The sequence below is a fragment of the Lissotriton vulgaris genome, unplaced genomic scaffold, assembly GCF_964263255.1.
Source record: "Lissotriton vulgaris unplaced genomic scaffold, aLisVul1.2 SCAFFOLD_1373, whole genome shotgun sequence".
In the NCBI taxonomy this organism is placed as follows: domain Eukaryota; kingdom Metazoa; phylum Chordata; class Amphibia; order Caudata; family Salamandridae; genus Lissotriton; species Lissotriton vulgaris.
In genome coordinates this window covers 215,978-235,547 of record NW_028255383.1, presented here as the reverse complement: position 1 = coordinate 235,547, position 19,570 = coordinate 215,978, and the positions used below count along the sequence as shown (strand labels likewise).

The following is a 19,570-nucleotide window of genomic DNA, read 5'->3' as shown; positions in this document are numbered from 1 at the left end:
TTCAGGCTTTCAGCCCTCATCAGATAGGATAGCTTGATTCCAGTGGCATGGAGAGAACGGGACCCATGTCTGGGCATACCCGCCCCACTCGGGGTGACAAATGCAAAAAGAACAATTGATAGACAGAATGCAGAACAATATCATACATTCACCCCAGTACAGAGATCTGGGCCTAAATCTATCGCTTTTCTGTTCATCATTCCAGTCTGGACCCAGCCATATGCAAATCAGTCTTGACCCTGCACCCAATGGGAACAGTCCAGCCTGAACTGCCAAGCCAGGTCCTCCCTTGACTGGAAACAAGCATCCTAGGATCGGTTACAGGCTTTCAGCCCTCATCAGTCAGGATAGCTTGATTCCAGTGGCATGGAGAGCATGGGACCCACGTCTGGGCATACCCGTCTCACTCGGGGTGACAAATGCAAAAAGGGGGCAAGACTGACTTGCATATGGCTGGGTCTAAACTGGGGTGGCATGGTGAGCAAAAGAACAATGGATTTAACCAAGATCTCTTGACTGGGGGTAAATGAATGATTTACTCAGCATTCTGTCCATCATTTGTTTGTTGAGTACTATCAAATAACATGATAATATAGCATGCACCTCATTTCCATGGTGGAAAGCTATCTTACCTTTACAAGCATAAAAGATAAAGCAGAAATAGAATTAGCAAACATAGCACTGTAAATAAGGATTATCTATTTACAGTCTAGGGAGCATGAATAGCTGAAGCAGTTGATAACACAGGGAACAAGATGTTTCTTAACAATATATATTGTTACCTCATTTCGGAGTTGGTTATGAGGGTCACTGTCACACTTATCTAATAGTAATATTAATTACTGCTACTTTTACTCTTCCACCTCACAATCCTTATAAGATTTTGTCTGAGATTCTTTGACAACACACATCCTGCAAGCATCCAATAAGCAATAGGAATCCCAGGCTCCTCCTGCATTATCCTAGCACCAAGTGGTTTGAAACCTGACAAACCAGGAATAGTGGGGGGATGAAAGGGCTTTTATAAGGAAGATTAGAATTGGGAAGATTGAAGAATACCATTAAATAGGGGCCTTATCTTTGAATCCCCTGTATAAGTGTTCAGCAATGAGTAATATTAACTTTGAACCTACCTTTAGATCAGTAATCCTCGGACCAGTTCTTAGACCCAACCACTGGTACACACACTGGCCATATCATTACTGCCTCCTATTACATCTCTCAATGTTTCCTCTTTATGGGACAAAATGTAAACCACATCCACAAACCAGAGGTGTTGCGTGACATCTCCCTTGCAGTACCATTCCCACAAGAACAACTGCAGGCACCCTAACATGAGATCCACAGATGTCTCTAATTATCATTTTTCACTCCGCCTCCCAAGACACTAGCATCCATTTGACAGATAAGACCTGAATACCAGAGTACAAGGGACATGAATGAGCTAGAAGACTTCCTATCATTTTAGCAGCCTCCATTTCTTAACCAGGGAGACTGCAGTAGATGTGATGAATGAAAGGACTCCACAAAGATCCAACCATCACTATTGTGCTTCTCCAAAGAACAGAACAAGGAAGAGAATCTAAAGAGAGAGCAAGAGATTAAGAAACAATGACCCATAAGGTGTTTCAAGAATAAAGCTTTCAGAGGCAAGTTAGGCTCATATCCCCAAATTGCCAGTCATCCTGTTCCATGAATGAACATGGATGCCTCAGACAGAGTGTTGTGACTGGAAGCATGGTCCCAAGGCCCAAGGAGTCATGCAACTACTATCAGATTCAATCACCTTGTGTGTCAATTGTAAAGAGGTGAGATTGAATGCAGATGGCTTGTCCTGAATGATCAGAATTCTGGCCCATAAGGCAGGTCCACACAAACACATAATGCAATAAACCGCAGTGCAGAAGGAGCTGGGAACAAGTAGCACCACAAGATATATGGTTCCCATAGAAAACACATTCACCAATCAGCTTTTAAGAAAGGGAGAATTGCCAGGCCCAAAGGAGAGCTTCAGACACGTCCATGCAGGTAATAGCAGTCGGGTGCTGGGGCCGAGTTAGAGGGGATTTCGGAGGACGAGGCCGAGGGAAACTTTTTTTTTTTTCCCTTAGCATTGTCCCTCGAAATCCCCCCTAACCCAGCCCCACTGCTTTTACCTGCATGGACGGAGGGCTTAGAAAATTAGAAAAAGCCCTAAGGGATATATCACATCATGAAAGATCAACTGCAGAACATGGAAAGAGCTATCATCTTCTAGTGTTTCAAATGCTAAATAGATGGGAATCAGTAACAAGAAAGCCACAATTGGACTTAAATCCATCTTGTGCCCCTGGAAAGTAGGTAAAGTGTTAATAAAGCATTTGTTTTCCAGCTGAAGGATTTGGTGCAAGGTGTGCGAGTTGCGCTAGGCAGCCGGTTTGTGTGCCTGCATTGTGGAATGGAGCAACAGCACCATATCTTAGTAGCTATGGATCGGTGATACTCTATCTACTTCTTAACTACAAATTACTAACACTGAAAGTACATTGCTCAATTGTGAGATTATCTACAGTCCTCTCCAGTTGGAGGGCCAGGGATCAAACACCAGCCACATATATAGCTTTACTGAGGTAAGGGAAGTATAGGTCAGTCAGCTGTCTGGAAGGCTGTACAACTTTACAACACATGCCTTCACCATGCACATGCCTTTGCCACACACGCCTTACCACCCAAGTAAGTATAAATAAGGTATAAAGTTAAATCTCTCTCTATATATGCATATATAAATATATGTACAATTAAAAAATGAGTTTTTTTTGGGGGGGGTGAGGCCCCTCAACCCCCTTACATTTATTTAAAAATAAAATATGTTATTTTTCTTGGGGGAAACCAACCAAACCCACTTCATTACTTATCATTATCACCATATACCAATACCAAACCATAAATCCTAAAAAATACCCTTATTTCCCTAAGCCCCTGCCTACCCCATAACCTTGGAATTTCCCTTACTACCAATATCCCTACCGAAGCCTAAACCATAAAAGTACCCTTTCTACCCTATATGACAACCTTCCCCATAACCCTAAAATTCCCTTACTACCATATTCTTTTACCAACCCCTAAACCCCCAAAATACCATTCCCACTGTATGCACTTGCCCTCCCCATAAACCTAAACATTCCCTTACTAACCTATGTTGTTATCCCCTTTTAAACCTTGAGAATACCATTATCTCCGTATACCCTTACCCACCCCATAACCCTTTAAACACCTTTACCACCCTATACCCCTGTAACAACCGGGTTCTCGAACCAGATGGGATCTGCTCCTTATAGCACCTCCAACCCAGCCGGAATGTAACCACCTCCCTCCTCAGGACCCATCTATCCAGGCACCTGGGTACCTACCTGAGGATGGGGAACTCGCAATATACAAGCTCATATCATCAGAAACACCACTAAATCTATAGGGATTACTAGGAATACTCACTGATTACTAATGACGTCCATGCCCTACACCACACTCATACCTCATAGTCTCGCGACCACATGGGTCCAGACTAATCTACCCTGGGGCAGTTCTGATTATTTACCATTACACACTGATCACCATCAGTGCTCACTCGACACGCAATCCGGCGTGTCTACACACTAGGCTTCAGCCCTAGTGCTCTCTTCCTTCCAATCCGGTCCACAATCCGGCGGACCTAGACACTGGTGTCCTCCCCAGTGTTCTCTAACTCACAGCCCGGTCCACAATCCGGCGGACCTAGACACTGGTGTCCTCCCCAGTGTTCTCTAACTCACAGCCCGGTCCACAATCCGGTGGACCTACACATCAGGCTTCCACCTGATGCTCTCTTTAACGCCGCTTACCAACAACGATCACTTTCCTATGAATACCTTCAGCTCTCTCTCTCTCTCTATGTTGGGAAGTTTCTCTCACTATTCACTAAAGGTTCCCTACTACAATAATATTATGGGATGGCCGAATCACTTAGTGTATCAATGTTCTTCCAGCCCAAGTGCTCCTCTCTCTCCCTAATTATTCAGTGGCTACTTACCAGATCAGGGGCAGCATCTGTTCTGGCTGTAACACCTGACTAGAAGGAAAGGTTACCTGTGCTTTAAGAACAAGAGACACACACTGTATGCAAGAGTTATTCCCTGATTTAAACGCTCTCTATCATAAGAACAACACATGCACACTGGTTCACTAAGAACTGGGGTATCTTTATTACAATAACAATAAAATGGGACACAGATCTGCGGGGTCTCTGTAACTAACAGGAACTGTAACACACCGCTGAAAGAAAAGGGATTAGACATATAACAGGGACAATGTTATCTGCGGGGTCTCTGTGACTAACAGGAACTGTGACGCACCGCTGAAAGAAAAGGGATTAGACATACAGTATAAGGACAAGGTTAATATTTGAAAAGTAAAGAACCATATCACCTAGGGAGTGTGGGGTCTTGCTCTAGCTGTCATTTGGGATCCTCTCTCGTCTGTGCCTTAGCTCATCTTAGATCCTCTCCTGCACTCTTGGACACACATCTACGCTGATCACTCTGCACTGGATTCCTCTCCCCCACGAACTCTCTCCACCTTCCAACTTCAGTCTAATGGTTTCTGCCGCTCTGATAATCGTTCGCTCCACTAGCTTCTTCACTCTATCGGATTGTCTCCATGCCAATGTCCAATTCACTCCAGCTGCTCCCACAGATTAATCCACGATATGACTTCAGTCTCTTCTAAAAGGCATTACTTCAGACTCCAGCTATTCACAACTCCTCCTGATAAGTAACTGCTTCTGACTGCTTCCTTCAGTTCCAGCTCACTGACTGTCTGTCTGACTTCTCTCTGTTCCAAGCATCTTCTGTCTCTTTTCCTCCTGCAACTCCACTCATCTCCTCTGCTCCAATTCAACATAAACTCTTTCTGATTCTCCACTCCTTCTGCAACTCCACTCCTCTCCTCTGCTTCAATCCAACTCAACTGCTTCCAGCTCAAACTCTTTCCAGCTCGAACTCTTTCTGCAACTCCAGCTCAACTAACTCCAGCTCAACTAACTCACTCTGCACTTCACTAATATAGAATGATCTTCCCTCATGGAAATTTCCAACAGAGGGCTGCCTCCCACCGAATTCCTGTGCCAGCTCCAGGGCCCCTCGCGCAACCGCAGTGACCATCTGCATGTTACATCTGAACCCAAGAGACAAACACATTCCTCAGATAAGAACCAGCCCTGGCTGGTTTTCCCCTAGCAGACAACAGGCTTAACTATAAACATTACCTTTACCCTTCAAGCATCTCAGCTCTGCAGGGATAGAAAGCAAAATGGAGTCTCTCTAGTTCTGGGCCTTGTAGGCCTGAGAAGGATGAAATAACCCTTAGCTCTGTCAGAATACCTACAAAAACCATACCAATATGTAATATAAAGTCAGGACCACAGGATCCACCCTCTACTATAGGCAGCATAATGAAAGGACATATAACTATGTCAAAGCCAATAGGCAATAGATGGATTAGAGTCAAGAATAAGGGACCTATCATCATATAAAGCAGCTATCCTCTTCTAGGTCTGGAAAAAAGGGCTTAAAAGGGCCAACACAAGGTAAGAATACAGATCCAAGATGTGAGCAAGCTTAAAGTCTTCATCACTCCGAAATAGAGCTAAAATCCATGTGAGGACAACCCCCTACCCACCCCTAAACCCTAAATGTGCCCTTTTTACCAGCCTATGCCCCAATCCATCTCTAAACCCTAAAAACCGTCTTACACCCCTAAAACCACAAAACAGAAACATATAGATATACAGACACACACTCATACATGTAAATCTATCTATCTCTCTATCTATATGTGCTCAATTACTCAACCCTTATTCCAGCCAATCCCAATAAAAAGGTAGATGGCACCCTAAGTATTACTGTTACACTTCACAGCAATATCAAGCAATTCTTGAGGCTTCCTCCCTTTGGAGATATCCAACACTATAGAATCCTATTCTGCCAACAACAGTTCACCCTACATGTACTTCCATCTCTGCATCCTCAATCAATGCCGCAGGTTTAGTGTCGTAATTTAGGCCACAGCGTAATCAGTTTGCAGCCATTGATCTATTTGTCAAAATAACTACAGAGGAAATACATAGAATACAAGATCAAAAACCTTTAAAGGACAAATATAACAACAAACAAGTCAATATTACCCCACAAGAAATGAAAGCCCTAAAGCATCTAGGTACAGATCAGTCAATAGTAATAAGAGAGGCCGACAAAGGGGGTAACATTGTTATTATGTGTAGAAGAGACTACAGTAATGAAATAATGAGACAACTAAGTGGCGAAAGATGTTACAAGAAAGTATCAAAGAATCCCATTTGGGAGGTGGGTAGACTCATAGCTTACAAACTATTTTCATGGAAACAGTTTGGGCTTGTGGAAGACAATAAATTTAGATACTTGAGGGTTTCTAATCCCAGATTTCTGTTTATATACACGTCACCTAAAAATCATAAATCAAGGCAAAATCCACTGGGAATACCAATATTTTGAGTATAGTAAGTCTAACGGAACAGCTTACTGAACACCTGGATTTGTTTTTTTTTTACTTTGGTCATGAATTTGCCATCATACATCCGTGATACAATGGATGTTCTCAATAAATTACAAGATGTAGTTTGTGACTAACCCCTTTGCTGCTAACCCTCCCCCTGTTCTAAGCCTTTTTTTGGCTATCTGGGGTAATTTGCACTTAGGCCCCTGTATCTTTTCGACCACATAAGGTATCCATGCCAAATTTGCGTCCTTTTCCTTTCCCGGGGACGGCAGCCATCTAGGGAAACCTACCAAACCTACACATTTCTGAAAACTAGAGACCCGGGGCAGTCCAAGGAGGTATGACTTCCATGGATCCCCCAATGTTTCCCTACCAAGAATCCAATGCAAACCTCAAATTGTGATAAAAAGTCAATTTTTTCCCAAATTTGTGTGTGGGAAAGTTGTAGGATCAACAGGCTGACACAAATTTCCAATCACCCAGCGTTTCCCCAAGTCTCCCGATAACATGGTACCTCGCTCTTGTGAGTGGGTCAGGTACACGCGAGAGGCAAGGGCCCAAAACGTATTGTGGAGAAATCAAAATTACCCATCACAAAACAATCTGCTTTTGCAAGGGGGGTCACATGTGCTTTTAGTCCAGGGCTTGGGGTCCATCTATGGAAACGTAGCAAACCCACACATTTCTGAAAACTAGAGACCCAGGGAAATCCAGGGAGGTATGGTTTGTGTGGATCCCCTAGGTTTCCCTATCCAGAATCCCCTGCAAACTTAAAATTCTGATGAAAAAATAATTTTTTCTCAACTTTGTGTGTGGGAAAGTTGTAGGATCACTGGGCTGGCACAAATTTCCTACCACCCTGCATTCCCCCAGGTCACCCGATAAAATGGTACCTCACTCTTGTGAGTGGGTCAAGTACACGCGACAGGCAAGGGACCAAAACGTATTGTGGAGAAATCAAAATTACCAATCACTTAACGATCTGCTTTGCAAGGGGGGGTCACATGTGCTTTTGGCCTGTGGCTTAGCGTCCATCTATGGAAACCTAGCAAACCCACAAATTTTGGAAAACAAAAGACCCAGGGAAGTCCAGGGAGGTATGGTTTGCATGGATCCCCCAACGTTTCCTTACCCAGAATCCCCTGTGTTAGAAATAGCCCTTTTTGCAGGGTTATCCCCATACTTTTCCTTCTTCCTCCTTTATTTTTCCTGACCTGTGGTTGTTGGCAATAGGACTCTGGGCACTTTACCACTGTCGTTCAGTGCTAAAGTGCATATGCTCTCAGTATAAATTGTTATTGTGATTGGTTATCCATGGTTGGCATATTTGTTTTACCAGGAAGTCCCTAGTAAAGTGCACTGAGTGTGCCAGGGCTGGTGATTCAAATGCTACTAGTGGGCCTGCAGCACTGATTGTGCCACCCACAGGAGTAGCCCTAAAATGGTGTCTCAGGTTTGCCACCGCAGTGCCTGTGTGCAGTTGCTAACTGCCATGCTGACCTGTCCAGTGTCCACATTGGCCAGGTTTAACCCCTACCGTTCTGTACACATTAGATACCCCTATGGAAGGCCCAAGGTACCGGCAGGGTGCAGTGTATATGAAAGGTAGCGAATGTACTAGTGTGGGTGACATGCTCTGGTAGTGAATTACAGCCATTTTTGTTTTTTTCATTATTGAAAGGATATCTTGCCCTTAGGCTATAATGGGGAATGCTGTGCATAATGTTTACCTGAATATCTTCCCATAGGAGCAAGATAGAAAATTGAAGTCTGGAATACCTGAACTCAGAATGTAATAACACATCTTTTAGGAAGGATGGTTTTTAAATCCTGTGTTTGAAAGCAGCACTTTTAGAAAGTGGCTGCTTTGTTGTCTGACCTTTCTGTGTGCCTCTGGCTGTTTGTGAATTGACTGTCTGGTTTGTGAGTGACAGGGCTGGGGGATTCCAGGAGACAGAATGAGTCTGCCCAGTGATGAATAGAGAGATCTGCATCTAGATGAGAGTGAGGAGTTGCACCTGGGACCTGAAAAGGACTGTGCCTGCACCCCACAGTGCTGGCTCCACCCCCAGTGGTGCACTGTGAAAGGAGAGAAGGAATCATGTTAACAAAGTGCTCCAGGGCTGTGCTTTCCCTCCACAATGCTGGCTCCACCTCCTGTGGGGTGTCTGGTGTTTCTGCTCTGCACTGTGAAAGGAAAGAAGGAGTCATTTAAACAGAGTGCTCCAGAACTGGTTTGGACCGGGCTCAGAGCCCTCCTACACAAAGGGAACACATACTTTTTGGGGTGTAAGTACAGGACCCCAAACCACTGAACTTTAGATCATCCTGGAATCAAGAAGGAACCTCTGCCAAGGAGAAAGCTGGAAGACTGAAGAGAAAGGACTGTCCTGAAGTGTGTTTGTGGGCTGACCTACAGTCGCTTTACTGTCAAGGAGAGGGGAAGGACTTTGTTGGTGCTTAGTCCCCTTACTTGAAGAGATCTCCAAAGGCCTGAAGAGAGCTGGCCTCCTGTCAAGAAGTCCCAGGAACAAAAGGACTTCACCCCCAGCCTTCCCCTGAACTCTGCTGAGAGAGTTCTGCCCTTCCTAGAGTGCTGAATCCGATTGAGGGGCCTCTGGAAGTTGTGGCCTGCTGTTTGGGAAGCTGGACAAGGAGACACAAAGACAATCTGCAATTTCTATGCATCCCCGACAGTGCAAGGAAATCCACGCCGCCACTAGGATCGATATCGTCTCAGCGCCTGTCGTCGCTGGGTAAAATCGCTGCACCGCTTGCTTGCGGACCGCATCACGTCGTTGCGAACATTGTCACAAAGCCACCACATCGAGGACCCGCGTGAGGAGAAGATAGAAGCTGCGCATCGCCGCCGCACCTGAGATCGTCGGCGTCCCGGAGATCGGCGCATTGTGCCTGTACGAGACGCTTCCTACTAAGCCTGCGCACCGGAATCCATACAAGGTATCACAACCCTCCCCATACAGACCGGATTTGTCTCAACACGCCCGATGCATCCAGCGGGGCTGTCGCATCGCCTCCCCATGGTCTCGGGAGTGAGGCATCTCTTTTTTTTCAACGCTGCAGCTTTCACTTGGAACTTTAGTCGCACATGCAGGTACTTTGGGCCAAACGTGACGCAACTGTGAATTATTTTAACGCAAACCCTAGAACTCTTTTAAAATCATATTCTTGAATTGTGTATGTTGGATTTTTGTCATTTTGGTCTTGTTTAGTTTAGATTAAGTACGTTTATTTTTCTAAATTGGTGTGGAGTCCATTTGTGGGGTTTTCACTGTGTTACTGTGAGTGTTGGTACAAATACTTTACACATTGCCTTTGATAAACCTGTCTGCTTTCGCCAAGCTACCAAGTGAGCAGGGGTTATCTAAAGAGTGTATCCCCCTTACCCTGACTAGAAGCAAGGGTCCAATTTACGGCATTGGTACCTACATCTGCCAACTAGAGACCCCAGATCTAACACCCTATAAAACCTCAAATTTTAATGAAAAAAACAACTTTTTCTCAACTTTCTGTGTGGAAAAGTTGTAGGATCACAGGGCAAACACAAATGTCCTACCACCGTGTTCCCCCAGGTCTCCTGATGAAAATGGTACCCCACTCTTGTGGGTGGATCAAAATTACCTATCACAAAACAGCCTGGTTTTGCAAGGGGGGTCATCTGGGTTTTTGGCCCCCTGCTAGGTGGCCATAGTGGGAAACCTACCAAACCCACACATTTCTAAAAACTACACACCTGGGGAAGTCCAGAGAAGTATGGCTTGCGTGGATGCCCCAACGTTTTCCAATCCAGAATCCTCTGCAAACCTCAAATGTAGCTGTAAAAAACACATTTTCCACATATTTTTTAAGGGAATTCCCGTGCCGGCATAAATGTCTTGTCCCACAGCATTCCACTCAGTCTCCCGAGTAAAATGAAACCTCACATTTTTTCAAGGGATTCTGGGTAGCAGACCCTGGTAAGAGCCAGACAAGTCACCCATCCTGTATTTTCCTTGGTGTATAGTTTCCAAAAATGTATAGGTTTGCGAGGTTTCCTTAGGTGCAGATACAGATAGGGTTCAAAATCTAGGCCTACACATACAAGTGAGTTACCAATTTTATCGGAAGACTTTAGAGAATGCGGGGTGGGTGGAATTTTGTGGATCCATGCAGATTCCAAAATTTTCCATCACAGAAATGTGAGGAAAATATGTTTTTTGGGCCAAAGTTTGAGGTTTGCAAGGTATTCTGGGTAAGAGAACCTGATGAGAGCCACACAATTCATCCCATCCAAAATTTCCCTGGGTGACTAGTTCTAAAAAATTTATAGGTTTGCTAGGTTTCCATGGTGCCAGCAGAGCTAGGGTGCAAAATCTATAGCTCTGCACTTTGCAAAAAATGGGTCAGTTTGCACTATAAAAATGTGGTGTATGCACGTTGCGTTTTACACTGTTTCCTGTTATGGGCACTAGGTCTACCCACACAAGTGAGGTACTATTTTTATCAGAAGACTTTGGAGAATGTGGGGTGGTTGGAATTTTGTGGATCCATGAACATTCAAGAACTTTCCATCACAGAAATGTGAGGAAAATATGTTTTTGAGACAAAGTTTGAGGTTTGCAAGTGATTCTGGGTAACAGAATTTGGAGGGAGCCAGACAAGTTACAACTCAATGACAAATGTTCCGAAGCACACCCATAATGTTCTCCTTTACAGTTAGTTTTATCATATTTTCTCCTAGTTTGGGTTGCATGCAACCGTATTAGTGCATCATTCCTTTTGCACCATGACAACATTCACTCAAAAGTGTTGGCCTGCTGGTTTAGCAGGTCACAGCGGGTTGCACAGCCGTATGCACATTTGTATCTTAAAATAATACAATTTCACCAAAGTAGTCCGTTTTATTTTCTTCACTTTTCATCATCATTTTCACATCTTTTTTCATCACGTCAAAAGCAGTTAAATTTTTTGCATATTTTTTTGTGTGTAAATATTTCTAAATATTGACCATCCAGGCCTATACATGAACATATTTCGAACAGACAAGTTACCCCATCCAGGGTTCCCCTGGGTGTTTAGTTTAAAAAATGTAAAGGTTGGGTAGGTTTCCTTAGGTGCTGGTGGAGCTAGGGTTCAAAATCTACAGGTAAGCACTTTGCAAAAAAAGGTTCAGTTTTCACTGTAAAAATGTGGTGTGTCCATGCTGCATTTTTGGTCTGTTTCCTGTCACGGGCACTAGGCCTACCCACACAAGTAAGGTACCATTTTTCTCTGAAGACTTTGGGGAATGTGTGGTGGGTAGAGTTCTGTGGATCCACGCAGATCTCAGAACTTTCCAACACAGAAATGTGAGGAAAATGTGTTTATATTAAGTAAGTTTGAGGTTTGTAAGGAATTCTGTGTAACAGAATCTGGTGAGAGGCACACAAGTCACCCCATCCTGGATTCACTTTGGTGTCTAGTTTTAAAACACGTGCAGGTTTGCTAGGTTTTCTATGTATCAGCTGCGCTAGTGCCCACAATCCACAAGTAGGCACATTGACAGCAACAATTTAGAGCCTAATCAGCTTTCTGCTGCCCTGGGGGAGGAATTGGGGGGGTTGCCCCAATATGCCCCCAAAGGGGGCAGAAAGACTGTGGCTATTTTTGGGAGAGTGGCGTCATTGGTATGCCCATTCTGGGCAGCCCCCACCCATACTCATATAGAAAGCCAGCATAAATGCTGGCGCCTAGTCGGCTTTCTGCCCCCGGGGGGAAGATCAGGGGCCTCTGCCCCCATCATGCCTCCTGAGAGGCAGAAAGACTATGGTATTTTTTTGGGGGTGGGATTGGCATGTCCATTTTGTGGTGACTTCACCCCTGAATAAACACAAATCATATCTCCTGATGCCTGGTGGGTTTTATGCCTCCTGGGGTGCATATATGGGTCTATTGCCCCCATATGCCTCCCTTGGGGGCAGAAAGACTGTGGTAATTGTTTTTGGGGTGGGGCATTGGCATGCCCATTCTGAGCAGTCCCCACAGCTACATCATTAAAAAAAGCTGTGGTGCCTAGTGGGCTTTTTTCCACATTCCCAGGGGCAGGTCAGGGGCTACTGCCCCCACCTGCCCCTGGGAGAGCAGAAAGACTGTTGCATCTTTTGGGGGGTGGGGGCATTGGCCTGACCATCTTGGGCCCCCCTACCCGTAAATCAAATGTAAAAGTAATCCTTGACTTCTATTGGGTTTTCTGCTCCCAGGGGGTCAGATTGCTGGCTACTGCCTCCGTATGTCCCCCAGGGGACACAAAAACTGGAATTTCTCAGGGGAGGGGGGTATTGTCATGCCAATTTTTGGCAGCCCGACCTCAAAATTAAAACCAAAAAAACTGGTTTCTTGTGGGTTTTCTTCCCCCCCCCAGGGGTTAGATTGGGAGCTAAAGCCCCTGTATTCCCCCCGGGGGGACAGAAAGACTGGAATTTCCCTTGGGGGGCAATGTCATGCCCATTTTGGGCAGCCCCCACTCCTACGTCAATAAAAAAAATCGCTCCCCTTCCCTGGTGTCTAGTGGGTGGATCCCTGCTTGATACCTCTCCCATATTTCTATGTGCTCAGGGGCTGAGATAGCCCCCTGAGCACATAGAAAGTGAAACTGAAATGAGCCTAAAGGCTCATTTCAGTTTCGGTTTCTATGAAATGACGACAGCGCGATGTGCGTACTGATTGCCATTTCAGGGGAGAGGAGGGGATTGCCTCAGGATCTGGGGAAGGTCTTCCTCAGCTCCTGAGGCCTTTGGGGAGAAAAAGAAATGCCTCTGTGCCATCCTGCACACACGAGCACTAATGCGCACTACGGCTCCCGGCCGTCAGGGGCATGGAATGGGTTAAAAGAAATGCTAGCCTTTTGGAACATTCCAAAATGGTTTTCGTAAATGAGTGAATTATTCCCTAAAAACTATTTTTTCCTCTGTGAAGGGAAATGGTACCACCAGATTTGAGGCACAGCCATGGGGTCCAGGTTTGCTCCCTCTTATGCAAAGCTATTCTTGTGGTGGATTGAGAGGGAGCATGCCGGGTCAACACAGGAAGGAAAGTGGATGGATGATGTGATATTCAGGGGCTGTTTTATTGACAGCATTCTGATTATTTGGTAAGGCACTAACAACAGCTTGCAAGAGTAGGTGGATTATCTCAATAGATGTAATGTACTTTCCACTATGTGCCATGATCGCCATGAGATTGATTTTTTGGATGTACAATTGTACATTTCCAGTGATAGTATTTAAAGTTGGATATTTACAAAAGAACCTGCCACAAACAACATCTTGAGGGCCGATAATGCCCATTCTACATCAGTCAACCCAGGCATTCCAGTTGGTGACATGATAAGTACTAGGAGAAATTGTAGAAATGATGAGGAATTTGATGTTTTCTTACTGACCTCAAGAACATGCTTAGGGTTTGAGGTTATTTTGAGAATACTTTGAATAAAGCAGAAAGGAGAGTTAAAAAAAACTGATACCCTTGTACAAAAACCCAGAAAACAATAATTTGCACATCTCTACCTATAGTTCTGAGCACAATCTAATATACAAGATGTTGTACAAAAATGGGGACCTTTTGATGTGTGTTCCAGGATTAACTAACATAATTACCTACAAACATCTTGTAACATGTAAGGCAGGTGCTATCATTAGGAATAAAGTGATTTGAAATCATTTGGAACCTGTGGTTACATCTGGAGCTAACTGGCTGCCTCCTCAGTCGGGAGGTTTCTATATATGTGGGCCTTGCATCATATGTAGTTATGGTTTCGACAAGTTTACATATAACACAGGAAATTGCACTATGTAAACCAGTTCATTAACTGCAATCGTTGTTTTGTGGAAAATCCAGTTGCTTGTAACTCTATTAAAATTAATATTGCTAGCTATAAGAGGGTTCTGAAGTTAAGATTTCAAGAGCATTGAAGAGCTATATTAAATAAGGATGAAAGATCCCCAGTAGCGGAACACAGGAGGTAATGGCACCCCGGCAATATATATTTTAAGTTTCATGGTATCCAAAGGATAGAGAAAGAAAGTAGTGCAGGGATTTCTAACTGATCGGCAGGACACTTTCACCTCCTCAAATGTTAAGAAAAGTTTGGATTAGCCAGATGTAAATACACTACAACATAACACATGTTAAAAACCTGATGTAAATTCACTGTTTCATAACACTTTAGAAACGGTAAAGAGAATGTAGTGAATTTGAGTGTAGATTACTTGATGCAGATGATTTTATGTGTAAAACATGGGATTGGTTGGTGTTGAAACTCGGTGTGACATACCTAAATATCATTGCGTTTTCCTTTTTTTAAATTAGCTCTCAAATTTGAAAATTAAGGAATCTAAAGGGAGATAACCCGCAGGATTGATGGTGGGAGTTTAAAAGACAATTCGCATGGTTGCCCATAAGTAAATAAGACGTTGGGTGGGTGGCTCATAAAAGAACACAAGAAGATGATGGATGGATTTTCAGACTCTCACCCCAGTCAGAGATCTGGGTTGACTCCATCATCATTCTTTAGCTCACTTTGCTGCCCCAGCTCAGACCCAGCCATATGTAAATCAGTATTGACCCTGTTCCTCATGGGAACAGTTGAGCCCGAACTGCCAACCCAGATCTATGACTGGGGGATAGTGTCTGAAAAGTTCAAGTTAGGTCAGCTGCTTCACGGGAAAAGCATTTTTTGTATTGCTAATAATGTTGACAACATTTGATGAATCTCCACAAAATGTTCTGAAACAGTGCTATCTGACTAGTCTGTGTGTTGAGAGTTTTGGGGTCATCTGTCAAGCAGGGGAGAGAAAAAAGGAAGGCCCTAAAATGCAAAATTCCTTTGCAATTTATAAAGACATCTTTAAGAGAGGCTACCTCAAAAACTGCTGAAAGGAATTATACCAAGGCTTGCAGGAATTTAGATCCTGGTCCACAGATTGTTCTTTTTGTGCTTTTGTGTAAATTTGTTCTGCAGTTTTTGAGAAATTAAGGTTGAAAAAATACAGATATCTGGTGCAAGAGTCCCTTGAGCCCAATTTTTATTAAGATTATTCTGAGACCATAGAGCTTTTTCTCCTTGGGCCAGGTTGCTGCCCCTGGAAGTCAGAGTCCTGCAGGAGCGAGTGCTCTGATTGGATAATGCCAACATGAGAAAAATGCTGCTGGCAGCCATTACAGGACTCGGCGACTTAGATCCGAATCCTGATGTTTAAAAAATATATAAGGGGGAAGGCTATGGATGCCCTGACCCCCTGGGACCTATCAGGGGACCCAGAGGGATCAGGCCCTGCAGGCCAAGGCCCCCCCACAACTGAAAAAAAGGAAAACTTGCAGTGATTTTGCGGGACAAAAACATGGAGGCCAGGAAAGCTTTGTTTTACTAATGGGAATTGGGCATGCTGCCCCCCCCCACCCACCCTAGCCTTTCCAGCTCCTGTGGAGCTTGCATGTGGAGCAGAAATTATTATGTATGGGAATGGGGGATTTGCAGCCACTTTAATCATCAAAAACATCAGGGAGCCTACCCAGGGGCAAAATAACTGTAAATGGGTAGGGGGCTTAGCGGCCCCCCTACCTATGTTATTAATGGCCACAGTGACTACATCCAAAGGTCCTGCTCACATGCTACATCCTGGGGAGACCACCGCCGGGACACATCAGTGTCCCTGCTTGCAGCAACATGGGCAGGGAATTCTCTGTGGGAGCAAACAAAAAGTCTCTCCCAGTCGACAGGAGCCTTACAAATTCTCTTGCTGGCTGAGAGCTGACTTTTGCTTTGTTTCCCTGTACGCACTGATGTGGACAGGAAATATGGCCTGATACGGCCCCCTCCCCTTATTTTAAGTAGTGAATCTTGGGGATGGGGTTTCTAGGACTTAATTTGGCTTGGGGAGGGGGCAATGTGCCCCCCTCCTCTTTCATAAAAACGGCCCTAGCGGATGTGGTCCCCAGGGGCCTAAACAATCTCAGGGAGATGGGTCCCATGGCCCCTCTGCCCTTTAATTTAGGTATTGGCCCTGGGGGATGGGATTTCTAGGCCCTAACGAGGCTTGGAGAGGGAGTCAGACTGGCCCCCTCCCATTTTCTAAGTAGTGGCCCTGGAGGAAATGGCATCCTCAAAGTTGAACAAGGCTCAGGGAGGGGAGGGGCGTGTCCCCCTTCATAAAAAATGCACTTTGGGAGGGGTTCCCCGGGGCCCAGTAAAGCTTGAGGAGGGGGAGCCAAGGCCCCATACCATTTAATTTAAAAATCAACAGACCTGAAGGATGGAGTCCCCAGGGCATAATAAGGCTTGGGGTAAGGGGCCAAATGACCACACCATCTAATTTAAGTAGTGACTTTACGTTGCTTTAGGGTCAATGTTGCACAAAACACAATCTTGCTTTACCCATGGGGGTTGTTTGTATAATTGTATTAACTCTGCTTCATATTATTCTGAGATATTTTGCACTTACTTTCATAGCTCTAATGCTATAACCGTTTATAAAGTAATGTATACTAATAAAGTTTGGATTATGTCATCAATTATGTAATTTCAGATTGTTGGAAAGTGGCTTATTAGTAATGATGAGTAGTGACTTACCACTAGTAATAAGGCTACAAACAAAATAAAAGGTTCAGTTAGGGTCTCAATAAATGATTCCCTTGCTCAACCCTTGTTAGCTGACAACGAACAGGCAGACTTAACTTAGGGACTGTAAAGCATTAAAATACAATACATTAAATAAGTAAGAAACAACAACCAATAAAAATCCACTGCCAATTTATAAAAATAGATTATATTTTTATGAGCAAATTAACACCAAAACGTCAAAAAAACAATATCAGGGAAACTGGAGAGATTAATTTTTAAAAGAATAAATGCTTTCTAGAACTTACAAAACGATAGCGCCAAATTAGGACATCTGTTCGTGCTTGACCGGGACAAGTTAAAGTTTCAGGCTGACCACGAGGGTCGGATATACTAAGCAGGAGGTCTTGATCAAAATTTTACCTACATACTTAAAAACTTTTCTGGAGCGTTTTCCTTCACCGTCGAGTGAGGCTCATCTTCAGGCTGGATCTGTTGCAAGTTCATTGGCTTGACTCTCTCTGCAAGGCCCTGGTCAAACCCTTAAAGTCTGCCGTCTCAGAGCTTTCATCAAGATGAACCTGAAATCCAGGCTGAGTCGAGTTTGAAAGTGCCCGCTTACCAAAAGAAAGGTCTGGCATCTCCTAGATGGTCCTTGGGTTGTCTGGACTATAATTCCCACAATGCACCTGGCCAAATCTTTAAAAGTCCACTGAGCGCACTCCATGCTGGTGACTCTTGGTGGAGATTATGCAAGTAGGCTTTGTTAACCTGTATTTTACATGGAGTCCGCTTCTTAATCCTTCTTAAAGCATGGCAAAGTCCTTAGGGCTGTAGCTCCAGAACATGCAGCAGTTGCTGGACTTCAGAGTGCAGACCTTTGGGGGGCAGATCAGGTTTCCAGCAGGACAGACCTTCTTTACCTATTAGTTTCAGCCAGTAGATCTGAGGAGGTAAGCAGCTCTTTCATATTTAGGCAGTGTTCCTGGACGTTAAGTAGGGACGCACCCCTGGCCACTGGGATGTAGGGTGTCACGCAGGAGGATGACCACTTCCTTCAGAGTGTGGCATATTTCAGTCCCAGAAAGCACTATTCTCTCAGCATCCAAAATGGGGAAAGACTCTTTAAGGTCAGATGAAGCCAAGCCACTGGTGTTGATAAGATTCACTAACACTCCCCTTCAAACCTTCTGCTAATCTAATTTCAGACACCCCACACACTTCTGCTTGTTGTTCTTGCAGCTGCAGTACTCCACCCACAGGAAATCTATTGTACTCTGACAGGACATTTCATACCTCATTCGGAGCAGGTTTGGCTCAGCCTGGGAAGGCTGACCAGTGAGGAGAAGACAGCTGTAAAGCTGGATTTAGGCTCACTGAAAAGAAAAATGAATAACCTATTTTCTCTGATTTTTATGATAAATCTGACAGTGGCAAATTGTTGGATTTATCATAGCTGACAACTAATCTTTCGTGATATTTATCTCGCTCCTGTCAATATTTATCCTTAAATAAAATATCTCAATGTTAGCCTATAGATCCAGTCACTACAATGTGTAAAAACTGAATTGGCAGTTTTCCCTCACCAGGGCAAATAAAACATATTTGGAATGGCCCTGCTTATGGTTAGAATGCACCCTAACCCAGGGGCACCTAGAGGAGACCTTAAGGGTGATGTATCTGTACAAATTAGGTAGAATAACACTTTGTAAGTACTTTTAAATCCAAGGTTGAATTTTTGGATAATTAAGTTTTCAAGACAGTCTGCAAAGCAGAGCTGCCTTTAAAATGTCAGCAGGCAACACAGCAGTGCACACTCCAGTGCAAGAAATCTACTGGGCCTCTAAACTCCCTGCTCTAATATATGCTAGGATTAATAGGTCATGTGAATCCCCCTTGCCTCATTAAATACTAGATCCTACTGTTAAAGCCATGACTGTTGAGATGTGGCAATGGGACCTCATTAAATGCCTAACTGAGATGCTACTTCTTTTTGAGGTCTTCACACGTGCAGTCAGCAGGGAGGACTGTACTATGAGCCAAGCAATCTCATTGTTGTACATGCTTGAGCAAGAGTTGAAGGAGGTGTCTGAAGCATACGAAGGTGTGGAAGGAAAACGTGAAGCATGTAATTTTGCGAAGTCCTTAGCCGGCCGCTTATCTGAGAATACAAGGATTTAAAATAAGATTTTGTCACATCAACATTACATTACTGCCACAATTTTGGATCCACTGTACAAATTATTTGTGAACAGTAATGCAGTAATTCCTTTTTCAGAAGGGGATGTTTCTAAGTACAAAACTGTAATAGCCAAGGAAGCCACTGATTTAGTAAATGAACAGTTCTCAATTAGAGGCCTGCCAGTGCCAGCCCAGGACAGTGCAAGTACTACTGAGCATCCTACAGAGTCAAGTTCTTCTTCACATCAT

General features: G+C 44.1%; 1 gene segment (V, D, J or C); it reads right to left on the bottom strand.

Moving 5' to 3' along the window:
- Positions 1 to 19,570, bottom strand: part of LOC147659150 (immunoglobulin heavy constant gamma 2-like) — a 342,076-nt gene that overhangs the window by 305,392 nt on the left and 17,114 nt on the right.